Here is a 14,082-nt window from a genome sequence, read left to right on the forward strand (position 1 = left end):
GGGGTTAAATTCTGGATCTTTTTGTACCCTGCCTATTGATGATGTTGAAGCCAGTTAATTGGCATATCTTAACTCTTTAGTGATTTAAATGTGTTAAGAAAAAGAAAAAAAAAAGCTTAATTTGTTGTTATTTTATTTGCTTTAAAATGCATTTGCCACTTAGGCTGACAGAGAAGAACCATAAAAACTAAAGAACAAGGATAATAATTCATACTGTACTTCTCCTTAGCCAAGATCATAAAATTTAGACTCAGTTTAAAAAAAAAGTAAGCTACAGGACATTTATATAAAGCGCAGAAATAGGTGTTGATCATAAATATACTGAAGATGTCAGAGCAATTTATAAATAAATATTTAAATGGGTTTTAGTGAATTCTGAACATAGATCTTCAAGCTTTATAGAACCAAAATTTATTCAAGGCAGAGCAGTGTAGATACTGGATATTTGGGACAATCAGCACCCTAGAACCCTTGGAGTGCAGTTGTGCTAATCATGGGCAAAAAAATGGTCATACTGGCATATGCCAAGTAAAAGTTTCCCTCACCAGTTCACCCAAGCCAGAATATCGACCTTTCAATTTATTTGCCTTACAAGCTTTCAAAGCATTTATCCATGAAATATATACCTTCATGCATATATATATATGCTTCAGCTGTTTTACACCTAAAAGAAGAAAAATGGACTGCACCCATGATTTTACCTTTCCATGATGTAAACTAGGAAATGGGGTTGCAGCAGCTGATTCTAGGAGCATTGCAGTGAGGGGCAGCTGTTGCTCAGGCAGCACTTATCCTTTCCATAAGTGTTTCTCCTGCCTGCCCCATGCTCATTCTGTATCAGAAAGAAGGAACACAGAAGCAGAGTCTATTAAGCAGTTCTTACGCAGGCAGCAATGTCCTAGGGTCAGACTGGCCTTGTGTTGAGCCCTCCTAAAGCAGACCACTTCAGAGCAGTCATTAAACCAAGATTACAGGAGTCTTTCTGCCACACCCAAAGGAAGAGATTACACACAAGCAGCAAGTGCCAGACCTACCACTGACATCCTTAAAAGTGTTTGATGCATAAGACACCCTGAATGAGGAAGCAGAGGACTGGAGGACTGCAATCCCTATCCCTCTGGCCAGAAGTTAGCAAGGACAAAGACCTGAGAAGTCGGCGGGGAAGACTTCAGAGAAAAGGTGAACTGCTTTTCGTAAAAATTAGGGACAAGGTGGGAGAAAGCAATTTCATGTTCTTTGCACAATCACGTGAGGAGGAAAAAGACTGGGCACAGGGAAGATGAATCTGTGGAAAGTGAGATTCAAAGCCTAAGGTAATTTATAGTTAGCTCAGTTAGGAATATTCAGTTAAAGGCAGCAATGAAGAGTTTAGCTTTTCTCCAAAAGTAGCTGTACTCATACCCAGAACCACGATGGTCTTAGGAGGGGTTAGTGGAATTAATGGAATTACTAGAATCTCCTCTTCTGGTCAAAAGTTAGTGCTCCTGCCTGATGTAGCAAATTATTCACCATTTAGGTTACTCCTGAGGCACATTTTTAAGTAGTAATATTGAGTTTCCTTTATGTTTAGTTCAATATTCTCCATTTGACATAACAGCAGCCATTGTAAAAATATGTGTCCTGAGAGTACAGTTAGGAAAATATGAGAATGTATGAGCAGTTTGATTCCTCCCTCTTCAACCCATGCATTTTAATTTTTTGGGTTTCCAGTTTGAATGTTATTACTATTTCATTAAGGCCATAACTATCTGTGTTCTGGTTCCTGAAAGCCTATTTGGCATAACATTCGAATTAGCAGTAATGAGAGGAATACACTCTTCCATCATCAAGTTTGTTACTTTGATGAATATCTCTCTGTAGGAAACTATGAAATGAGTTAATGTACCTGCCTATTAAAGCCACTTCAGGAGATGGCTGAACATACCAATGGCCTATTAGCTAAAGAGAAGTTCAACCTAAGGCTCAAGGAAGAAATACAGATGTATCAAAGAAGTAGATTTATTGCAGCTATTTCTTACAGCTACTCAAAGAAAAAGTAGATGTCAGCAAAATTAGGAGTGCTGAAAGATCACACTAAAAAGTTAGGCAATTTTGGGGCTTGAGGATTTTGAATATCAGATAAGGAGGCTTATATGCGTTTTTTTGTCTTTGTGCATACAAGGCTTTTTACAACTTCCTTATAGCTGAACAAAACTTTGTGTAAAATCTAAGGCCTGAAAATTTGTTTTAGAGAATATTATCAAAGGGATTACTGTTTCTAGAACTTACTAGAAAAGTAGAAATTAAAAACTATAATATGGATATTAGTTTCCTTTTTTCTTCTGAACTTTCTGCAGTGCCACTCAATTATCTGCATGTAGAGATAGTTAAAGCACTATTTTATAATGACTTATATTTGCTTTATTTGTACTTACCTGGGTAAATATTGAGAAAAGCTTTTTTAACATTGAAAAATGAGTATTCCCACCAGTTGTGTAGTTATAAAGTCCAATAGTCACAAATATTTAAGATTATCAAAAAGAGCTCAATAGATTTTAGAACATACAGATGAGGACTAGATTTATATAGAAATCTGATATGTAGGTTTTATCTTTGATAAGCAAAAAAAAGGACTGGAAAGGTCTTCCTAAAATATTAAGTCTAGCTTCTTCTGTAGGCATGAAGTCAGCTATTTGTAAATGTACCTCTTTTATAAATATACCAATCAGTATCTCTAAAGAGGTTTCTTTGCTAGTGATTGATTTCATCTGGGTTGTGGTTGTTTTGGTTTGCTCTTGGTTTCAATTTTCTACCCAAACTATTTCCAATGGAAATTTGTTCCAGGATGTGATGACTAAAACATGAAGAAAAAAAAACCTAATACTCTTCTAATTTCCAGACTTAAATTGAATCATAGTCACATACAAATTTGATTATTCTGCTACCTTTACCTCACTGTGTACCAGCAGGACATATTTATCAGCAAGAATCTTATCTTCTCCCCAACTCTCCTACACTATACAAGGCAAGGTTTTATAAACCCCTTTGTAATGCAGGCTCTGCTCTCATCTGAGTAGTATTTAATTGCATGTGTTCCAGTTGGAGTTCAGAATGTTTTTCAAGAACAAAATCACAACTGAATTAATTATTCTAAATGAAGTGTCCAAAGTGTTACTAATTCCTTACTGCTCCTGGAACAACTGGGAACAACAATCCTGGAGCATCCTAGGACATATTTGCTTTTTTTCCACAGCTGTGCCATGCTGTGAGCTCACATCTCTTGATCAACCAGTAATATAGAGGTATGTTCTCCTCTTCAGTTATTTCTAATAAGGCCACAATTTACAGCAGAATTACATTTTATTGGCTCCAAATGACCTTTCATTGTCGACTGCTCCAAATGACCTTTCATTGTCGACTGTCCCATTTCTATTATTAAGGTTCAAACAGCCTTTCTGAATGACATTCCTAGCTTCCTCCTTCTCCCATTCAACCCATCCGTTGCCCTCTCTTCACAGTGATACTATCATAAAATTTACTTGGCACTAAACAATTATGTATGTCATCTACTGCCTTTTATATTACAATTTTACCCAATTAACAAATATTTAAGTCATTACAAAATGTTAGTTCTTGTTCTCTGGTAACTTGAATTGCAAATTAAATTATTAACTCTTAATTATCTCTCAGTATCAAATGGTCCTGGTCCTCACCCGATAAACTTACCCTTGTAACGAGACAGACATCAGCTTTCTCTGACACTACCTATCCCAGTCATTTTATTAAAAATATTGATTTCATCTCTTTTATGATAATACTGATGGGAGTTAGAGGCTGAATGCATTTTCTGGAAACATACCAGTTACACCATAAAGGAAGTTGTCAGTATTACCAAAAACACTGAAGATCTTATTTCTTGCTGCAAACAAAAATTTAAGGATAATGAATAGCAATGATTTTAGTGTTCCTTGAGGCATGTTGTGAATTCTTGCAACAAGATAGCAGAGAGCAAACATAACCAGTACAGTATTGAGCAAATATAAATATTCTGAAATATTAAAAATTGATATTTCTTAGCTGAGACAAATGAGTTCTGATATCTCTGTGTAATCTAAAGACATTTATTTTGCTTCACCCAAAATTGTTCAACTAAGTCAAGGCAAGGACATGTCAGCTTGTCAGCTTTAGTGCAGCTGTCATTCCCCACCCCCCCGCTTTAACAGTCAAGAAGTTAAAGAAAAAATCTATAGGGACAGGCTGTTCATTAATTGTGTACACAAGCACACATATAAGTCCCTTTAAGGAATATTAGCTTTAAAAGTAAACTTTGTCACCCGAAATTGTTGGATCTCAAAATATAATATATGCAGAGAGAGATTTGAGTGGTCTTTGCAAAAAGCCATGGGCAAAGTAAATGAGATATCATCGGTGTGGAGTGTCCTGCCCAAGCCAGAGAGTCTGCACCCTGATCTCATCAAACCTGTGCTGAAGACCTATTGTGCTTTACCTCTTCCTTTATGTTCCCTGGATCTTGTGCATTCTGTAAACCCAAATACCTTTTTTCCCCTTGTAATTCCCCCAAGATAAAATGGGTTTTCCCCTATGATGTATGTGTTAAGACCTCAGATTTGTTAACCTGGGTTTTCCCCTTCTACTTCATCCCTGTAAAAGCCCCTAGTCGTAATACAATCAATATGCAAAGCCCCTGTTGAATATGTAGACCCTAAACCCTTTAAATATGAACTTGTGAGTCCAATAAAGGATTCCAGTTTCTTGTCCCCAACGTGGGATCATCTTAGCTTATTGACCTCCACATAAAATGGCTCATGAAGTATGCAACAATAATTATTCATCAGACATATCAGATGGTAATGGCTGATGACTTAAGTCTATTAATTTAAAAATAAATTGACATTAACACACACTAAACACAGGGAAAATTAACTTTCTGCAGTACTGGTTTTGTTGTCACATGACCCTACAGAGTCATTGCCTTGTAGGCCTTAAAAATGGGTATTTCCACCTTTGTCTTCAGCTTTCTATCCTGTTTGACAGAAAAACAAACTGATAAACTAATTCATATACTGGACATGCTGGATAAGAACATTTGTTGGCCACAAACTTAATTTCCCTGCAGTTCTCTGGTAATCTGTAAGATTTCTACATTTCTCTGACACTTTGAGCTTATTTGTGATCTTTGAGGAATACTTTGAAATCAGTTCCAAGTTATTTAAATGCTTATACTTTAAAAATATATCCCATCAAACCAGATTTATCTGGCTGTACCAAGGCAACCTTTTGTTTCTGAGCATATCAATACATATCATTGTTTGTTAATATAAGCGTTTGGTCAGCACAGAATTTATGTGCTATTCGTGGGGGGTAAATGTGGTGGCCCAAATATAACATAAGTATGTCTGAGTGTGTATATGCAGTTATGTCTTAACCTTCATCAAGGAATTTTGCCAAAACAGACTCCCTTTCCAAGCAAAGGTCTGATCAACTGTTGAATGCATAGCCATCCCTGCAGCCTTGTTTTAGCCGTTACTAGTGGATCGGGACATCTTTCTACTTGAATATAATACCCTGTTTCGTTTCAGGGAATGAAAATCAGAACTCATATTTCTTGCTACCTAAATAGTACATCAGATTTCTCAAGAGTCCTTACAATAGAGGCATGCAAAATGCAGGACAAAACAACATCTGCTTTCCCTGCTTTACTTATTAATATTTTCAAGTTGGTTTTTGTAGGAACAAAACAATAAAAATGCATACATATATATATATATATACAAATCTCTCAAATATATACAGATATGTACACTTTCATAAGCATTTAATGCAATACTCTCTACTCCTTAGATTGGTTTATGCCTCTTTTGTTTTCCTTGCCTCTTTCTCAGTGCTTTAATGCAATCCTCAGTGTCTGAGCACCAGACTTCAAATGAGACAACTATTCAAAACATGCACAGACAAAATAAGTGGTTTCCTTAGTAATGGGGACTATGTGAAAGCCTCTGAATCAGCTCCTCCTCCAGTAAGTCATTATGTACATGATCGTTTTTACCCCAACTTACTGATGTAAATATAGCTTTATATTTAAAGATAAACACGTAACGTGCACCCATGGTTTTTGGTAGTCAAATGACAGATGAAGGAAAATGTTTACTGCATTCTTAATTACATTGTTTGGACTTTAATCAGTAAGGATGTTGTATGTTCCAGTGGCATTTCAATCAATTTTCTAGATCTGCAACTTGAAAAAAATAAAATTGTCAACTAAACTACTAAGAACTTCATTTTGGTACCCACTACAGTGCAATTGTTTAGTGTACTTGATTTAAATTATCATTAGGCAACTATATTCTGAACACACACTGCACTTATTCATGCTGTTTCTTGTCATCACCAAGATAAATTCATGCTATTGGTGGCATGGGAAAATAACTCTGATGCTTCTCCTCAGAGTAAAAGTAACTAAAAGCAGAATGACATTTTAGTTCTAATATTTAACTTAGTGACTCTAAAGTTTTCTAAATAGCCAATATAGCTCTTGTGCAAATAGTTATGAAAAGCATGTAATCTAGAATTGCTATTGTAGTCCACCCACTTTTAATACTAAACCACAATAAAATGTAATAAAAATAGTCTGTTTAGTTTCATCAAGAAAGGAGAGAAATTCAGGTCCAAAGTTCTGCCCCCGAGAAACACATGGAGACTTGCCATATATATATGCCATATATTGCGACAAGTGTAACATTATCAGGGATAAATTAAGTGGCTAAATTTAAAAAAAATTGAGAGGGACGTTCCCTCTCACTGATCATGTACTATTTGCCACACCACACAATGTCAACAGAAAAAGGATAAACCTGTTTCACGTAAAACATCAGTTAATATTCCATAGAAAGGAAACTAGATATGAGCAAAGAAATTGAAAAAATCCTCTCTATAAGGACAGGAAGATCAAGACTCATCACCACCCATAAGAATTACAACAAATCACCGCCAGGATGAAAATTCTAGGCCTTATATTCAAATCATTACTGCCACTATTTTCTTCATCAACCTTAATTACAGATTAGCTCAAAGAGCCATGACACTAACAGACATATCCCATGCACATTCTAGGTCCCATGAATAACGAGCAGATCCTTAAGAAATCAATAAGAGCATCTCAGTCCTAAAGATCTACTACTGAGAAGATCCCAGTAAGTCATAACTTAATTACTTGCTACAAAAACACTACAAAACCTGAGATGTCACCACTAGACATAAACTTGAGATGAAATGAATTTTTAAATGAAATATATAAACTGAGATTGAAAATTGCTTTACAGATATTTCATCTACCCAATCCCGTTCCATATAAACATTCTCTAGCTGTTTTTCACTCCTGCATCTTCATTAAGAGTCCCATGTGACATAGGGAGGCTGTGGTTGCTATGTGTGACTCATATGAAGACTTCCAGCCTTCAGCACATGCTGATATGGCAAGGATTATTGCCTATTAAAATAGGGTCGAGGATGAAAATTAGAAGAACTCAGATATCACTCTGTGTTGGATTCAGTAGGTATAAAACATGTTAAGATTTTTCAGGCCTTAAGTCACTCCTGAGGAAGGCTGACTATAGCTCTGGGACCTATAATGAGGAAAGAGAATATAGTTCTTGCCTGGGATCTCGTACTTTCTGTTTTATAGAACACAGTTGCTAAATGAACAGGCAAATTTGCTGAACTATGCAAAATCTCGTTGATCACCAAGATGAGCTCATCACCACTGTTTTCATCAACCCCATCACACATGACTGAATTTGCCTGTACTATAAGGCTCTTTTTACTATGCAGTTCCAGATTTTGCTAACTCATATGGCACCTAGAACCTACCTAGCTCTTAATAAAGTAAATGGGCCTTTGGGTAGATGTGAAGTTTTCCTTATGTGACATTCTTTACAGATTCATGGCTTAGATTTATTTTGCTCTGCTTTAGGAAACTATGCTATTGTATCAACACTAACTCTTAGATCTGATAAAAGAAACTTGGTAGCAGGTTAAATAATCTGAGCATAACACTTTCCATTATGAAGAACAACTGTAGAAATTTGAATTCATTGTTGGCAACAAGCCTTTCATCTTCAAAAAAGACAAAAAAAGAGCTAGAAATGTCGCTTTTGCTCATCATTGAAAAATGATTCCATTTTGGAGGGATACAATTTAATAAAAATTACTCCTTGTATGTATTGAAGCATAACCCTTATAGGAAAATGTCAATAGTCTGGCCATAATATATAAAAATGTGTATGAGAATGTCAGATTGATGACATTGCACTGAAAATGCTGGCAGAATGGGGTTACATGAAGTGATGGCTCTTTTTTCTCTCTTCCAGGCAAATCACACAATGATAATTGGCTATTATTAATAAGTCAATTAATACGTTAACTGATTACACCAAAAAGCAGGTTTCTTTGAATCTGAGCAATCCTGGACCTTCACTCAGAAAGGAATACCTCCTCACATCCCACATGGAAGATACACTAAGGGTGTGCTTTGCAGAACTGGTGAGAATTAATCTGTCAAACAAATACCAGCTCATGTCTTTTTTTACTCTAAGGGATACAAGAAGAAAGTGAGAAAAGCCACCACTGAACCCTCCTTCTTGTAGGCATGGTGCCTCAGAAACCAGGATAGGGACACGTGTAGTCATAAGTGATAAAGCTACTCAAAAAATTTTGTTTCTTTTACACATGGGCATAATCTGTCTGGATACACACTTAAATTTTTTAATTGCCAATTTCTGACATAAAGTGTGTCATCTAAGAATTTAAATCAAATAGTCGTGGGTTTTTTATTTTAACTACATAGTATTTATTACAGTCCTTAATTACACTTGCTGCATTCTAAATGCAGCTGTGGTCTCAGAGTCTAAAAACACTAGAAATGGTCACAATTAATACCCAGAACCACAACAAGCCTACAGATCACAGCATCAAGCCTGTCAGAGTTCAAGAAGCATTTGGATGATACTCTCAGGCACATGGTGTGACTCTTGGGGATGGTCATGTGCAGGGCTAAGAGCTGGACTCAATGATCCTTGTGGGTCCCTTCCAACTCAGCGTATTCTGTGATATTAAGGCCCAAGGATGCTCTACGTTTCTATGTAAAGAAAAAAGGGGAAAAGTTTTGAAATCCTCTTCAAATTTTGAGAAAAATGCAAACATAGAACCACAGTTTTTTAATAACTAAGGTTTTTATGCAGTGTTTATTGTCCATTACAAACAACTAATTAATTAGTTTATTTCACATGCACTCAGTAATCAGATAAAATGCATGCTAAATAAATTGCTGGAGTTAGTCTACATTAATTTCACCATCTCTCTATCAGTCTGAATTTTTTTATATCCTGTAACCTATTGAGCTATATATATGATTCTGATAAAATAGATTACATTGCTATTTTTAAACCACCAAGCACCATAGTGAAATCAGCAGGAAAATAGCTTAATGAACTTTAATAATCATAATTGTATTGGTTAGAATAGATACTTTTATCCTGCAGACAGTTTGGAAAAAAAATTACTCTTTTGCATTACCTAAATTACAAAATTCAATTATTTCACTTTTTTGTATGAAACATAACTTTATTATCATATAATAACATTTTAACTAAAATGTAAATGTATGCCTATCAAGGAGGCACTTTAATTGTGTATATAGTCTATCATAAGAACTGACTTTCTTCATGCAAGTATACTTTAGCTGACTTAATTATCTAGCCCTCTAATTACACAGTCCATACCAATCAACCAAAATGAAGCACTTCTGTGATCTTAATTTCACATGTCAAATCATTGAATATGTTTTTGCATGATTCTCACGTTAATTAGAAAGCCAGATTTTGAATGAATGACAGCGAGTACATGAGGCAGTTAGGGGCAAAACCCAAGAAAGCTTTCATGTAAGGGCAATGCTAGTCCCTACCTATTCTCTTTCCCCCAGATATTCTGTTTCTCCACTGGCTAAGAGAAATGGTATTTATTTGGCTTTAACAGAACATTTTTGTATTTTCAACTTTTCCTAAAATTTTGGAAATTTTCTTTTCTCTTACTCCAACCATTATCCCACCCGTAGCACAGATTAATAGCTTTTGGCGGGATAGGTAGTACATGGCTGAGATCATGAAGGATTACCATTTTTCTTGTGGGGGCTAGCATGGCAAGAAGTCTTACTTTTCTGGCTTTGGGTTGTGCTTACTTAGCACATCCTGAGCATTATCCCATCCAACACAGGACATTAGGTTGTGCAGCAGGGAAAGATCACAGGTTCACTTTGGGAAGTTTACAGTGGGTTGTATTTGCAGCTCATGGTGGTGAACATTACATACTAACAGAGGCCCCATTTTGTGGGAGCAAAGGAGAAACAAGGTTTCACCAATGAGCCCTGAGGCTACAGAAAAGTGACATGACATGTTTCTGACTTGGGGGGTTCCCTATCCCAAACTAAGGCAAGAAGACCTGAAAGGTGGGTTAGCTCCAATTTTTTCTTATAAATCTTTAACTCACATTAGAAAAAAATTGAATGCCCATAATAAGAGAATGGGAGAATATCAAAGGGCCACTTGGCTACTTACCCTCATCTAGAGTAGCTCACATATTTGCACAAACCTGTCACTTAAATGCTATTATTTCAATTGTCAGGCAGTCCTACTCAGTTGTATAAGTGAAAAATGAATGGCACACATCTTTAAAAAAAATTAAAACTTTGTTCACTGTATTTAGTTTAAATGTAGTATTTCAAAATTTTGGCAGAAGGAAAATGCTGCTTTATTACAGAAACAGTGTAAATACCAGTGAGTCTAATAGGAGTGGTTTTACTCTAACCAGTTATAACAACTTGAAATTTATTCAGGAAGTTGGCATTAATTTAATTCACTTTCCATAGTAAGTGTTTTTATGAAGAGTAAAATAATTTTCTTACAGAATAAAACTGAAAACAATGCAGTCCCAAGATCTCAGACTCAAAGTGAAATTGAGATGAAATGTAGTATTCATAAAATAGCAACCATATTATAATAGAATTCTGTTGCTATTGCTGTTGCAAAAAGCACTCTAATTTACACCATTTGCTAATCTTCACAAATTTTTCTTATTATTAATAGACAGAACTGTAAGCCTTTCTTCAAAGTAGATGAGTGTGAAATGAGAACCACATCTCACTTCAGTCCACTAGAGGGTGCCCTGCCTCGGTCAGGGCTGTGGGACTGAATTCACACAAGAGATCCAACATTTTCTTTTTTTCGACCTGTTGATAACCAATTCTTTGTTCTTCATTATTGTTCATCTTCTATTATAAAGTAATTTCATTTATATAAATAGTATTTATAATTAAAAAAGTCTCAACCTTTTCCTAACAATATCTATCTCATTTATTGTTTTGTATACTTGGAAGAAGGGATGATGGTAATCACAAATTATTTTACAACTTTTAAAACCTTCATAGTTTGTATACTCTGTGTTCATGGACACAGAAAATGGGGAAAAAATGAATTCTTCACCAAAGAGCATGGCATAAAGAGAGAAAGAAGGAAGAAAGGGAAGAACAAATCTGTGTCGCCTATTGTTTATATAATTGGATGGCCATAAATGAGAGATTCAAGTAGACAAAGACTGAAAGTAACTGACTTTATTTAACCAACTCCTTTCTCAGTTTGTTCTGAATTTTTATTCCTCAGGAAGATGTATTATTGCTCTTACTTTCTACTCATAAATACAGGCAGCAAAATGTAATATTTGACAAAATTTTGAAAGGGTGTAGTCTGTAAAATCTTTTCCTGTCTTACGCTTAAAAAAAGCACCAAAACTGGCAGTGAAGAACAGCATATTTTTCCTGAGTGGTTTCAACATACAGTGTCTTCTGAACTACGGCAGCCTTTGCAGAACTTCAGTGATCTCTAATAAGTTGTTCTGAGTACAGATAACACCATTTAAAAAAAAAAAAAAAAAAAAAAAAAAAGGAAAAAAAACGGGGGAAAAAAAAAAAAGGGGGGGGGGGGGGGGAATCTGGACCTCCCAATCTGTTCTGTACAAACATGCCCTGTAGCTCCCACAAATCGGAAGAGATATCTGGAAGCGTGCACAGGCTGGTTTCGTGTATCCGTACCCGAAGCAGCGGTGTCACGTCTCAGACAGCTTCCCACGGCCATCCCGGCTGGCGCAGCCGCGCGTATTACGCGGCATCTGGGCACGGCGGAGCATCGGCTCCTCTCTGGGGAGGGGAAGGGGCTCAGTTATTAATGACCGCTGACAGGCAGCACCATGTCAGTGTGACAATCGAGCGGCTGAACGATGCACCACTAACCACCACGGAAACAAGGAGAAATAAGAGCAGCTAGCGAGCATCTCTCTTCCCCCACACACTTTCCACTGGATTGGGAGCCTCAGAGAGCCAGGCAGCAACAGCGCTCTGGCAAAGGCAAGGCATCTCAGCTGGCAGCACAGAGTGTCTCTCATTTTGTAGGATATCAATAGATACATCTTTGTATTATATAGACCGCTAGACAGCGATTCACACCCATACATACATGTATGCACATCTATTCAGACTCTGGCTTTAATGCAAGTATGTGGCTACCTGAACTAAGGATTCCAAATTACTGAGATGCAAGAACTCCTCCAGCTCTGAAACTATTCCTATTATAGGGTAAGTTTCTCTTTATTTTCAATTTCATCCTGACTTTTATCTTAACTTGTGGACTCTTTCTCCTTTCTTCTTTTTGTAAAGTTACTTTATTAGCATATTTTCACATTTTAATTTCTGAACAGAAATGCAAATGCAATTTGCTTTCTATGTCAGAGATAATCTAAATATAATTGCAGTAGTATCAGATTAGTGCATTTATTAGCTTGAAATAAATAAAACAAGACACAGGACAGCCTCCTCCTTCAGTGCTAGGATTAAGGGAAATGCTGTTTATGTCAGGACCTAAAAACCACTGAGGAGCGAGGCTGAATGAGCATATCACAAACAGTTATTGAATTTCTGCCAGGCTACATCTTAAGGATTGTGGCAAATGACTTCGCTTGAAAACATCCCCTTTCCAGTCAGAAGGGACAGTGTGAATGTCTGATTACTGATGCAGCTGGAACAGACCATAAGGTAAAAAGGATCACATTAAGCAGAAGAGTTCTAATCTTCGTTGGTAATTAACAGGATCTCAGCAGGGTGCCTCTAAAGTATATTTACACGTAAGAACACTGTTCAGATGTATCAGTACAAAAGCTTTGCCTGGTGTAGTATAGAAAGGCTGAGAATTATTTGTCTTTGCTTTCCATGTCTTTGTTTTCACATGTCTAGCTGGAGTTTTTGCCCAGCACTGCTGTTGAGAAAGAGAACCAAACACAGGGGCATAGAGGAGGAAGCAAATACAGGGGGCTAGAAGAAAAATCAATGATTTTCTATTTAGCCAACTTAATCAACATAAAATTTCATGCTAGCACTACTGTTGCCTAATGTTTTTATGAGTATGTCATTTCTTTCATGCAGTATAAGAGTACCTTAGTATCCCTTCAGATAAAAAACACATTCAGTAAAGTCCATCAGCATGGATCTGAGATTCATGCATCAGTGAAAGAGAGATATATTACCTTACACCATAAAAAAAGACAGGTTAGCTATCTAATGCATTCTTCAAAGTGGAAAAATACAGCCTGCATCTTCCTGTGTGCTTTTGTTTGTTTTTTAGAGCACTATATCCGTACTAAAACTACCTCAGTATATAGAGTATTTCTCCCACCTCTTTTTCTCCCCTCAGCCCCCTCACTCTTGTACAGTCTGGAAAACATCATAAAGAATTTGTTCCTTTGCAGCAAAGCAATTATTTGCTTGTAATTTTAGAGTTACTGTGTTTTGAGAAACTAACATTGTGAAACAACCATCAACAGATAGTCCACTGGCTTTAAGTCTGCCACCTTTCCAAAAATGTCGGGCGACGGGTAGCTTAACAATATGTTTGGTAAGAAGTCAATTAATTCAGGTGACCTTTGTAAATGTGACAATAAAGCAGCTCTGACAATGTGCCACAGCATTCAGCATTCCCTCTGGAAAAT

The 14,082-nt window shown here is 36.4% G+C and overlaps 2 protein-coding genes across 3 annotated transcripts in view; one reads left to right on the top strand and one right to left on the bottom strand.

The window, feature by feature from the left end:
* The window catches only part of IMMP2L (inner mitochondrial membrane peptidase subunit 2), a 414,095-nt gene that overhangs the window by 202,935 nt on the left and 197,078 nt on the right, over nt 1–14,082 (bottom strand). The gene's annotated exons all lie outside the window — the stretch shown is intronic.
* Nucleotides 12,076–14,082, top strand: part of LRRN3 (leucine rich repeat neuronal 3) — a 34,244-nt gene continuing 32,237 nt past the window's right edge. The window contains exon 1 of the mRNA XM_027658217.1: nt 12,076–12,676. The gene's annotated coding sequence lies outside the window, so the exon portion shown is untranslated. The remainder of the gene's footprint in view (nt 12,677–14,082) is intronic.

Source organism: Corapipo altera, unplaced genomic scaffold, assembly GCF_003945725.1.
Source record: "Corapipo altera isolate COAL_440 unplaced genomic scaffold, ASM394572v1 1, whole genome shotgun sequence".
Lineage (NCBI taxonomy): Eukaryota > Metazoa > Chordata > Aves > Passeriformes > Pipridae > Corapipo > Corapipo altera.